General features: G+C 47.5%; 1 protein-coding gene and 1 pseudogene across 3 annotated transcripts in view; both read left to right on the forward strand.

The window, feature by feature from the left end:
- SMYD3 (SET and MYND domain containing 3) overlaps positions 1-11,405 on the forward strand; it is a 699,034-nt gene that overhangs the window by 648,003 nt on the left and 39,626 nt on the right. The window lies entirely within an intron of this gene.
- LOC117803398 lies at positions 4,251-4,751 on the forward strand (annotated as a pseudogene).

Genomic DNA, 11,405 nt, shown 5'->3' on the forward strand with positions numbered 1-11,405 from the left:
AAAAGAAGGAAACCCTGCCATTTGTGACATGGATCATATTGGCGTAATGCTAAGTGAAATGAATCAGAGAAAGACAAGTACGTATGATCTCCCTTATATGTGGAATCTTTAAAAAAGAAAACCCATTAAGAGATCAGATTTGTGGCTGCCAGAAGTGGGGAGGGGGAAGGTGAAGAAGGGGTCACAAGGTACGAACTTCTAGGTCCAAGGGAGGTAAGCACTGGGGATGTCGCATACACAGTGACTGCTGTGTGGTCAGGAGGGATCTTGTGAGGAGAGCAGGTCCTAAGAGCTTCATCACTAGGAGAACAGTCCATCTGTCTGTGTGAGATGATGTATGCTGTTAATTTACCGTGGTCACCATTCCACAGTATATGTGAATTAGGTCATTATGCAGCACATGGGAAACTTATGCTGTGCGGTATATAAGTTACACTCAAGGGAGGGAGGGACGGACAGACAGAGGGAGGAAGGAAGGAAGGAAGGAAGGATGGATGATGTGGTCAGGCTGTAGGCAGTGAGGCTGGAAGAGGAGGGAGCAGGACATTATGGGGACGCCAAGGCCAGACTGAGGGGAGTGAGGGGGCACTGGACAGAGGGCTGCCTGTTCCTGGAGGAATGAAAGAGACGTGTCCTCAGAGCGGGGAGGAAATGGGGAATGAGGCAGGAAATGCGATCTGAAGAGGTCCAGAGAGTGTGAGTGAGGGAAAACAGGGCATGTGGGAAATGTGATGGCCGAGTAAGGATGACCTCTGGGCTCTCCCCCCACCTCACTTGGGACAGGCCCAGCCTGGAGAGGACACTTCTGGGGGTCAGAGAGAACTTAGACCAAGACCCTTGAGACTTCCCTCTTGTCCTTGCTCTGGAGTGGGTGGACTGAGCAGCTGGGTGGCTGTTAACACGTGGAGAAGACCCAGGAGTGTGAGTGTGGTGTGTGTGAGTGTGTGTGTATTGAGGCATGTGTGTGTTGGGGTGTGGAAGGGTATGTGTGGGGGCGTGCTCACTCTGAAGGCTCCTGGGACTACAGTTTCTACTGGTGGGGATCCCCCTGGCTGACTCTGGAACTGCTTCCAGGCACAACATGGGCTCTACCCAGTGAGGTAACAGGCCAGGCTGGGTGGTGGAACAGGGATGCGGGACCCTAGGGCCACAGCTGGGTGTGAGAATCCTCCATCGTTTCCTAGAATTTCAGATAGCCAGTAACAGCCAAGAGTTGTATATATTTTTTAAAGTAGAACTGTTTCTACTTTCTAGATTGTGATGCATTTACACCAGGAGACATTGGACATTTATGCCCAATCTTTATTTGGTTTCTGTGCCCCACACTGCTAATCTCAGATGCTGAGCATCCTTGAACCCATATCGTGAAAAGCCTGACAGCTTTTGAAAATGGAATTCCCTAGAACACACAGGAAACAGACCACTGGTGATGAGCCTGGACAGTCTCTTGGTCCTGCTCTCTTTGGGAACCCAGAAGCCATCAAGGGGCCATGTCTTGGCACGGTCTTGAAGACTTGCCCGATAAAGGACATTTGCTGCAGCCCTGTAATATCTTCAGAGTTGGCCGTTTCCTGCACTGACACTAGGGCTCTTGAAGTAAAGCCCCGTTCCAAAGAAAACAGGTGGCAAATTTTCTCTTGTTCTGTGTCCTGAGATTTGGTTCTTGGATAGAAGCTTCCTGTAGTGACCGTTTTGAAAACCTCCTTCCCCTCCTACCAGAGAAGCAACTTCCTCCATTCCCAAGCGCACGGGCTGGTGCAGATATGTCTCCTCCTATTCGTCTAGATGGATCATTCTTTCTCCCGGTCTTTGTACCACTCGTATTTGACAGACTGACGAGAATAGTGATGCCTTCTGTAGAGAGAGTGAGAAAGATACCCTGAGACTCCTCACTTCCCCAGATATCTGCTACATGTCTGAAATGGATAGAATGGCGCCGTGATGTGATTTAGCCCAAGAGCCCCCTGCACGTGCCCCGAGACTGGCTGGGAGGCAGAGTGTGACCCACTGTGCCCACTCCCAAATTCAGATCCGACCATGCAGGAGTTGTGTGCGTCTCAAATCCCATTGATCTGGCCTCACTGGTTTTGAATTTATGGTCGTTTAGAAAGGGCTTTGGTCATCTTCACATTTCCAATATCTATGACAGGAAGAAAAAACATGTTTCCTAAGCAAATGATGAATACCTAGGAAATTATAGGGAAATACTAACTTGTTCGCGCTGCCTTTACAGCATGCAATCCCAAATAAACATTATTAATCACAGACAGTCCCTCACTGTGCGTTCAAGTAGGTCCTGGCAGAGTCTGTGTTTGGCAGTGTTCTATAAGCCAGTACTCTGGTGTTACTGCACTGGCTCAAAAAAAAAAAAAAATCAAACTCTATTTTACTGAAAGAATCCAGAATTTCAAATTTCCATCAAATAAGATGTTTCACCTTCCCACGTAGTCCTAACTAATCAGGTTTTAGTCTATTTTCCTTTTGCTATAACACTGAGACATACCAGGTCTGGTGTTTATTTAACATAATGCCAAATAATCCCATCATCTCAGTCCTGAAAACAAAATTAGACTTCCTCACCCAGGAGGTAAGCTTCCTTCCACATCAGGGCGTTCCCACACATTCTCTTGACCTTTCCCTGTGTAGATGGTGCCCTCGTCAGAGTGAGCTGTACAGGGAGATTTTGCCAGAAAGGAATGTGGCCTGTGGCTGCTGCTTTGAGAACTTAACGGCTGCTTGCAACTTCGCTCTGGAGAAAACTAACTGGACGCCATAGTAAGTGGTGGGGGGCACTCCTGAGAGCGGGTGGTCAGGAGAGGAGTCTCTGAGGAGATGTATTGAAGCTGAAGTGGAAAGGCTGAGATTGGCGTTTGGACAGAGGAGGAACAGAGTTTTCAGTGCTTGGCTGTTCCTCTCTAGGTATGGAAGAAGTCTTGGTTGACCAGATGTCTGAGGAGATGCTGCAGTAGGTGATGTGGCCCAGTGGCAGGGGACGAGGTCATAAAGGTTGTTGGGATGTCTTGGTGACATGGCATTGATAGATCATCCTTTAAGCCACAAGAGACAAAATGTAACAAGAGGAAACAAGAAGATTCCAAGCAAGGTAAACGTCTTGTGCGTCAGCAACAGAAGTGAGATGAGAAGCAGGGACCAGGCTGAAGCCACTGGCTGTCCGGATCTGGGATGAAGCAGGCAGAGTGGCGGTCCTTTGGTGCCTGCAATGTACCGGGGACTAGGTATGTACTCTGTGATTTGAGAAATGGAGTCAGGCTGGCTGTGTAAGATCAGGGTTGTTTATAAGTGACGAAGGGCACCCTCTCTTCTATCAGGAGACCAATAAAAGTGTCTGCGTGAAATAGTGGCTGATAGGAAGTCTGCATATCTGTGTATCCCAGACACAGGACCCTGACCAGAACTTGAGCCAAGCCACCTGCTGCCTCAGTGACTGGCTTTGCATTATCCCTGTCCCTGAGGGTAGGAGCCCTGAGCCATCACTTAAGGTTCTGTTCAGGGTGGGGGCCCTGATGCTTGTGGGGACAGCATGCACACAGAGACAGAGACAGATGAGAGACAGTGTCCTGCAGAAAATGAATTTGAACACCGGAATTCTAACACACAGGAGAAAATACATCAAGAAAGAGAACCAGTGAAATCTACAGTCAGTTGATAGATTCCGTATGGAAATAAAATGACAGAATAGAAGTTTTAAATATATGTTTAATCCTTAAAGAGAAAAGTAACCTCTACTAGGGTGGGGAGCAGACAGAAATGAAACAGGATTGGAGAATAGGAACGGAACCAATTAGAAATCTTAGAAATGGAAACTAGTCACAGAAATTTAAAAAACAGATATAGATATATTGTATTTAAAAATGGGACTTAGGAATTTGCTCAGAATGCAGCTCAGAAAGAAAAAACATTTAATATGAAAAAGCAGCTAACAGGCATGAAGGATATTTTGAGCCTCTCCAGTAAACTTTACTGAGGTTCTAAACAAAAGAATAGAACCAATGGCCAGGAAATTTTTCATTTGCCAGAATCTTAAAAAGGTAGGAGTCCTCAAATACAAAGCATACTCCCCAGTACTGAGTAGGATCAATGAAAGAAATCTGAATCTGGACGCATCATAGTGAAACTTCAAAACACGAAGGACAAAGGATCTTAGAGCCTGATTTCAGTTAGGTCGGTAGAGCATCTCTCGCCAACAGCTGCTGATGCTAGAACATGTGGAATAATATTTTCGATGTGGTAAAGAAAATAATTGTCGCTCTCTCTCTTCCTCGGCGCTGCCTGCGGAGGTGGCAGCCATCTGTTACTGGGCATCATGGCTGCCCTCAGACCTCTGGTGAAGCCCAAGATCGTTAAAAAGGAGGACCAAGAAGTTCATCCGGCACCAATCAGACCGTTATGTCAAAATTAAGCGCAACTGGCGGACCCAGGGGCATTGACAATAGGGTGCGCAGAAGATTCAAGGGCCAGATCTTGATGCCCAACATTGGTTACGGGAGCAACAAGAAAACAAAGCCCATGCTGCCCAGTGGCTTCCGGAAGTTCCTGGTCCACAACGTCAAGGAGCTTGAAGTGCTGCTGATATGCAACAAATCTTACTGTGCAGAGATTGCTCACAATGTCTCTTCCAAGAATTGCAAAGCCATTGTGGAAAGAGCAGCCCAGCTGGCAATCAGAGTCACCAATCCCAGTGCCAGGCTGCACAGCGAAGAAAATGAATAGACAGCTTGTTGTGCATGTCATATTTGTCTTAATAAAACCATAAAACTACAAAAAAGAAAAAAGAAAATGTCACGAAAGAATCCTGCTCGTAGCTTAATTATTTTTCAAGAGTAAGAATGAAAGGAAGGTATTTTAATGGGGCACCTGGATGGCTCAGTCGGTTAAGCGTTAAACTCTTGATTTCAGCTCAGATCAGGATCTCAGGGTTGTGAGATTGAGCCCCGCGTCCGTGCTCAGGGGAATCTGCTTCTCTCCCTTTCCCTCTGCCCCTCCCCCCTGCTCATGTGGTCTCTCAGTGCTCGCTCTCTCTCAAATAAATCTAAAACAAACAAACAAAAAGCCAACCTGCATGCTGTCTAGGGAGAAAAGGGCACCAAATGATTAAAAATAGTAAGATGGAGACAGACCAAGACATTACCCAGAAGAATGCTGGTTATCATTATCAGACAGTGCAGGCGTTAGGGCAAAACAAAAGCATTAGTAAGGGTGGAGTTCTGTGTAATTTACAAAAGAGAGAGGGAGGCAGAAGCAGGTCATCTGGGGCTTGGGGAGGGGTTACGTGGGCAGTCACTTCAGAAACAGGTCTGGAGAGCAGAGAAGGGCCGGACAGGGGGTTAGGGAGGTGCGTCTCAGCGATGCCAGGTGGGCCCGTTAGGAGGAAAGAGCGGTGGTGACCCAGTGCGTGCTGCTGAGGGGTGACACGGGGGGACCTCTGGGTGGCATCCACTGCAGTGTGGCCGTGTGGTGGTGGGTGAGGTCCAGGAGGCACACCCAAGCCCTGCCAGTAGGGAGCCAGCTACCTCAACCGTTTTCACACCCGCCTGCGTCTGGTGTGGAACGCATGGTCTGGAAAATGCTAATCTGCAAGGTGTCTGCCACCCGTGAGAGACGGGTAGTGAGGCTTTCGATGGAAGACGGTTTCTGAGTAGAAAGGCAGCAAAGGGCATGAGGCTACTTGGGACTGAAACTCACATCTTCATCAGAGGCTATCGTTTTTAACAAAGTATTTTATAACTTTAGGGAGCATATTTTGTCATCACTATGATACGGAGGGCAGCCACCCCGAAATGAATGAACAGCGTCTCCCTGGGATCCTGAGAGCATTTCAGTGTCTTTGAGCTTTGACTCCTCCCTCCCCGCCCCACCCCATGGCCTCCCCACTTCCACTCCAGCCCTGACCTCACAGATTGCTTCTGCACTCTCAGCTGTGTGTTAGACCCCCTGTTTGTAAAGAAGCTGTGTGTTCACTCTAGACAATTTCCAGATAGTACCGAAGTCTTGGCCAACAGATGGTTTTGAGAGATTCACTGTGCTCCCCATTAGCCTTGTACCCCCAAAAAGGAAAAAGAATTAGAACATCAAAATTCCTTGCTTACCTTGATGTGAAGAGAGATAGAAATTTGTCCTCTCGACTTGTTCTCAAAGAGATCAGGATCTTGCCCATTGGTTGTCATCATTAACAAATCATTTTTTGGAATCTACTGTGGCATGAAGAATTAGGCATGTTAATTAACCAAATCTGATTACAAAGAAAGCCCCTGTCTGCTGGCAGCTTCTAGCAGCACAAAACCATTACGAGTTAGGGACAGGCCAGTCGAGGTGGGTCTTCTCCTATGGAAATTGGGAATAGTGATGTTTGTCTCACATTGCTGTGGGGGGGGGGCACGCTTCCCTAGCGCAGGTACTCAGCGCCTAGGACAGCGCTCAGCTAATGGCAGGTGCTCAAGAAATATGGAAGGAAGGGTGGGAGCCAAGAACCGCGACAGAAGCAGAATTCCGTAGAGCAGCCTTTGAGGAAGAAATCTGCATGCGCTGCTAACACCTACACATGTACGTCTTTAAGATGAGAGTGTTTAAAAAGCATCGAGCAGGTGGTTCTGTGTCGTTGGGCCTGACCAAGGGACTAATGAGAAAGAACCGAAGGAGAGCAGGCAGGTGGGGGGAGTGGCTCAGGGAGCGGGCGGCGGGACAGCAGTTCTCCTTAGAGAACCACGGAGGAGGGAAGAGGCTGCCTGTCCCGCAGAAGCTGCTCGTTGTTCCTTCCTCACTGGCTCCCAGACACATGCGAAGTCTCCGTATGGGAAGCAGGCTGGCAAGAGGCCAAAAAAGGCTGGAATTTCTGTTTAATAAAATGAATTTCTGCAGAACAAATGTCCACTGGTGCTCACATGAGCGTGCGCACATCCCCTCTGTCTCTCCCTCCTGCCCGTTCTCCCTCCCGCCTACCCTCCCTCTCCATTTCTTTCCTAAGAGACAGATAAACTCATTAACTAGAGAAAATGCTAATCCGTCTGGCAGAGCCCTGCTCCACAGCCCTACTCCAGAAAAACACAGACAGGGAGTGCATAAACCCTGGTGACCCACAGAGAGGCGGTGTCACGATGCCCCGCATTAGGGCCCCCCGCCACTTCCATATGCCACCGCACAGCATCCCCCAGTGAGCAGCATAAACCCATCTATTGCATTACTAAGTGTTGCGAGCAGTACTTCGGTGCCCGAGAGGGATTTGGAACGGCTCTCACTGCGCTTGGCAGACCTCTCTGCCTCGGTGACATAGCAGGCTCGCTTCTTCCCGGCTGATTTCATTCTCCGCACAAGCCCAAAGTAGTTTAGGAAAGACATCCCTGGTGAATCAGGAAGGAAGCGACTGTTTGGAGGACATGACTGAGCCCCTCGATGCCGGGGAGGAATTGAGGAATTGGCTCTCTGGTAGCGACATCGAATTGTAGCGGCAGAGCTTACTGAAGGCCCGTGGCCTGGCCGATTTCAGCCCCACGGCTGCCTGCTCCTTTCTTCTCTCAGCCCTGCTTCATTTCTTCTCACAAAGACCAAGCCCACCTTCCATGATTGCTTCTCAGAAAGGGCCCGCTGGTGGCACCCATCTTCCTTTTCCGTGGGCTTTTGAGGTAGATCTAATACTTTTTCAACTAAAAATTACAGTTTACTTGGGATCAGAGAGTGCATTAAGCAAAAAATGCATTATTTCACGGCGGAAACTAACGGGTTGGGTTGGATGGAGCAGAGTCTCAGATTCAAATGCAGCCCTCCCGTGGAAGCTTTAGATTCTGGTGGATGCAGAAAGATGTTCAGCTGTTTGAGGGCAGAAATTCAGGCGTTGGTGCCAGAAAATCCTGGAGTATGCTCGTCTCCCGTTGGGGCTTATTGGTGGCAATTCCTGCTTCAGAAACTTGGCTGCTGCTCTTTCACAGTGTCCTGGTGGCTCTCCCTCCTTGAAAACATTCACCTGTGATGGGTGCTGGCCTTGTGCGGCACGAGGGGCAAAAGGGATGAGCCCCCTCAAGTCCCAGGCCCTGTCCTGGAAGAGCTTTGCTGGCCCTAACTCAGGGGCCTCTGCCTTGCGGGGACCTGCCAGGTGAGAGGGTGGATGACGGGTGGGTTCAGTCAGCTGACCCGGCAGGGAGGTAGGGCACCCTCTCTTCCTCAGTGCACATCAGTGTTATCTGTATAACCCTCATTATATCCTCTGGACGCTCTGCACTTTCTGTCAGTTCCTTGAATACTTGGTGTTGCTCTGTGCCCAAGGACCTTTGCACGCACCTACTGTTCCTTCTGCTCAGAATGTTCTTCATCAGTCAAATTTCGACTCCTCTATCAGCCCCCAACCAAAACATCTTCTCTTCTGGGAAGTTTTCCAGTGTCGAGTAGGTCCCCCGTCTGTAGGCTTCTGCAGATGCTGAGCCGATACTCACCAGACCTGTTAATGCTTCTCGGTGTCTTCTCCGAGCCCACAGAAATGTAAGTGGCACCAGGACAGGAACCACTGCCTGCCTTGTTTCCCACTTCGTGGTGCCTGTCACATAATGGGTGCGCAGAGCGAGTGAGTGAACGAAGGAATGAGTGAGTGAATGAATGAACGGACGAATGAAGGAAAGAGCAGGTAAATGGATTCTCCTGGTGTGTCTCCCTCAAGGTGTATGCCACATCAAAGATGGGATTTTTCTCTGATCAAGAATATAGGTGCACCTGGGTGGCTCCATTAATTAAGCATCTGACTGTTGATTTCAGCTCAGGTCATGATCTCAGGGTCCTGAGATTGAGCCCCATGTTGGGCTCCACGCTCAGTGTGGAGTCTGCTTAAGATTCCCTCTCTCCCTCCCTCTATGCCCCGCCCCATTCGTGTTGTCTTTCTCTAAAAATAAATAAAGTATTTTTTAAGTAAAGAATCTATAAGAAGCTTTGCTTTCCAGCTAGAAAGTTCAGACCCCTGAGTAGGGAAACCCACTTACCCGTTGATGCTTCTTGCACCACAACGTTTTGAGAGCAGCTGGGAGAAGTCAGCTGTCCCTGTTGAGTGAAGAAAATGCTGGAAAACAGGTNGGAAACCCACTTACCCGTTGATGCTTCTTGCACCACAACGTTTTGAGAGCAGCTGGGAGAAGTCAGCTGTCCCTGTTGAGTGAAGAAAATGCTGGAAAGAGAAAAAGGAAGAGCTTATGAAATTCTCTCTACTTTGGACCTCACTTGTCCTGCACCAGTGTTGAGTTGGAAGGAAATTTCCAGAACACAGACCACACAATTCTACTCAAAAGTAAATAAAAATAATATCCTAGAGCCAGTAGAAAGGATTTAGGGTCATTTCCTCTTTGTATTACCCGGTCACGTGTTCTCTCTCCCCTGACTTTAATAATTAATCACCTATTGACTACAGCTCTTTAATTGGTTTGAGCTTTTTGTAATTGGAATCCTTGTTTGCTCAGAGCTTGCAATGGTGCAGACTACTGATGATTCCAGGTCTGTGCTGAGTTGCCCTGAGTTCTGGTGCCAGTCAGGCTCTGCCTCAGTTGGAAAGGCCCTCATCCCCTCTGTGCAACAGCTTTCTGTTGACAGGCACTCATAATGATGGGGACATTTGCTTCATTGCCTGTGAAGATACCTCTAGAAGGAGTTATATATAGCCCAATGGGCATTCAGGCCCCAAAAGATAGCATACTATTTTCGTGTTATGTGACATATAGGAAGTCAGTGGACCTAGAGCAACTTTTTTAGGCTCTTACATCATCTTTAAATTGGAGGGGTTGAAGTAGGCGATCCCTGATTTTTTCTAGCTCTACACAGTCTATTATTCATTTTAACCATTGTAAGCAAAGTGTCTCCCACCCCTTTACAGTAACAAGCACATAATGGACATTTCAGTAGCAAGGCTGAGGTTGTGACCAGTTAGTTGCTCGTGGGGACTGCCCCATGCTTGGTTGTTGAGTATCACGCACATGAACGTCAGCTCACCGTGGTTTTCCAAAATCCTGGGAGGTACGAAAATATTTTTCTTTCCCACTGATGGGAAATTCATCCCTTAGTTACATTCTTTCAATTTTTATCATTAGAAATTCTTTTGAGTTAATAAGTTCTCCTTCAAAATGCAAATGCCTCTATGAAATTATCAATCATTCACAGCTGTAATTTAATAAGATTGCTTTCTCTTCACACCTTGATGAAATCAGACTTTTCTAAAGGAAACTTGGGGGTTTTCATTGGATGAAGAGGGATCTTTGGTGGGGGGGAGCTGCACTGGGGAAGGCAGGATGGGTGAGGCACCACTGGGAAGTCCTCCAGCCTGGGAGAGAGAGAAGAGTTTCTAGGAAATAAGGAGAGATGAAGAGAGCAGACAAACGATGCTTCTTTCAAAACCTTGATGTGTGCTGGTCCACCACTAGGACTGGGCTTGTGGAAGAGATTGCCCCCACAGGAACTTAGGAGTCTTAAAGAATGGCCGCTTCAGGTGAACAAAGACCATGTAGACCTTCAGAGAGTGTTGTTTCCCCAGCATAAAGGAGCCCTTTCTAGGAAGAACAGATAGAATTTGCACAAGTGCTAAAAATCTACTTCCAACTCTAAAGGGAATATATCCAGGGCATAGCAAGGCGACCATTTTGCCCTGCTATATGATGTGTGATCATGAAAAGTAATGAAAATGGAATAAGGCATTGTAAAGATATTGCTCTAATGAACACAATTCTGTTTGCCAGCCTTTTTTCCGGCCAGCAAATTACATTACTCCATCAACTTGGTAGGACATCAATAATGTCTTCAGAAAATAGCTTGTGGGAGCTGGGTTGCTCAATGACAAGGATTTTTGAAGATAATGTAATTTGGCATTTCTCAATTTTCTTTGATTTTGCACTGAGCAAATGGAAGACTGTGATAAATATTTTCCACAAGTGGTGTCTTAAATGGAAACCCAGCTGGTAGCAACAGTATTCTGCCGTTTATTCGGATGGTGGATTTCAGGTTTCCTGTGTAAGACAACCTTGGTGGCCGATTCATTGGCTTCACATGTTTCCAGCACTGTTCTTTTCAGTTGTGTGATGAATCTGGTTTCACCTACAGGCTTCTGGTGGTGAGAGGTAATGCCAGCCCACAGACATGTTTGTACTCAATGGGATCAGAGTTGTGTGTCAAGGGCTATTGGGAATTGATTGGAAATGTTTTAGCCAAACCCTAAGAAGTTAACAAAGTCCCCAGAGCTAATCTATGGCAAAACTATTAGATTGGTGAGGCTTAGTGAGGTAGACTGGAAAGAGACTGGATTCAGGAAGCAGTTGCTGGGCTGTGATCTCAGCTCCTCCATTTACTGGCTGTACCGCTTTGAGAAAATTCCACAGCCTCTCAGAACCTTGGGGTCCACATCCACGCATCTGTATAACCAAGATAATAAA

The sequence above is a fragment of the Ailuropoda melanoleuca genome, chromosome 8 (genome assembly GCF_002007445.2).
Source record: "Ailuropoda melanoleuca isolate Jingjing chromosome 8, ASM200744v2, whole genome shotgun sequence".
Lineage (NCBI taxonomy): Eukaryota > Metazoa > Chordata > Mammalia > Carnivora > Ursidae > Ailuropoda > Ailuropoda melanoleuca.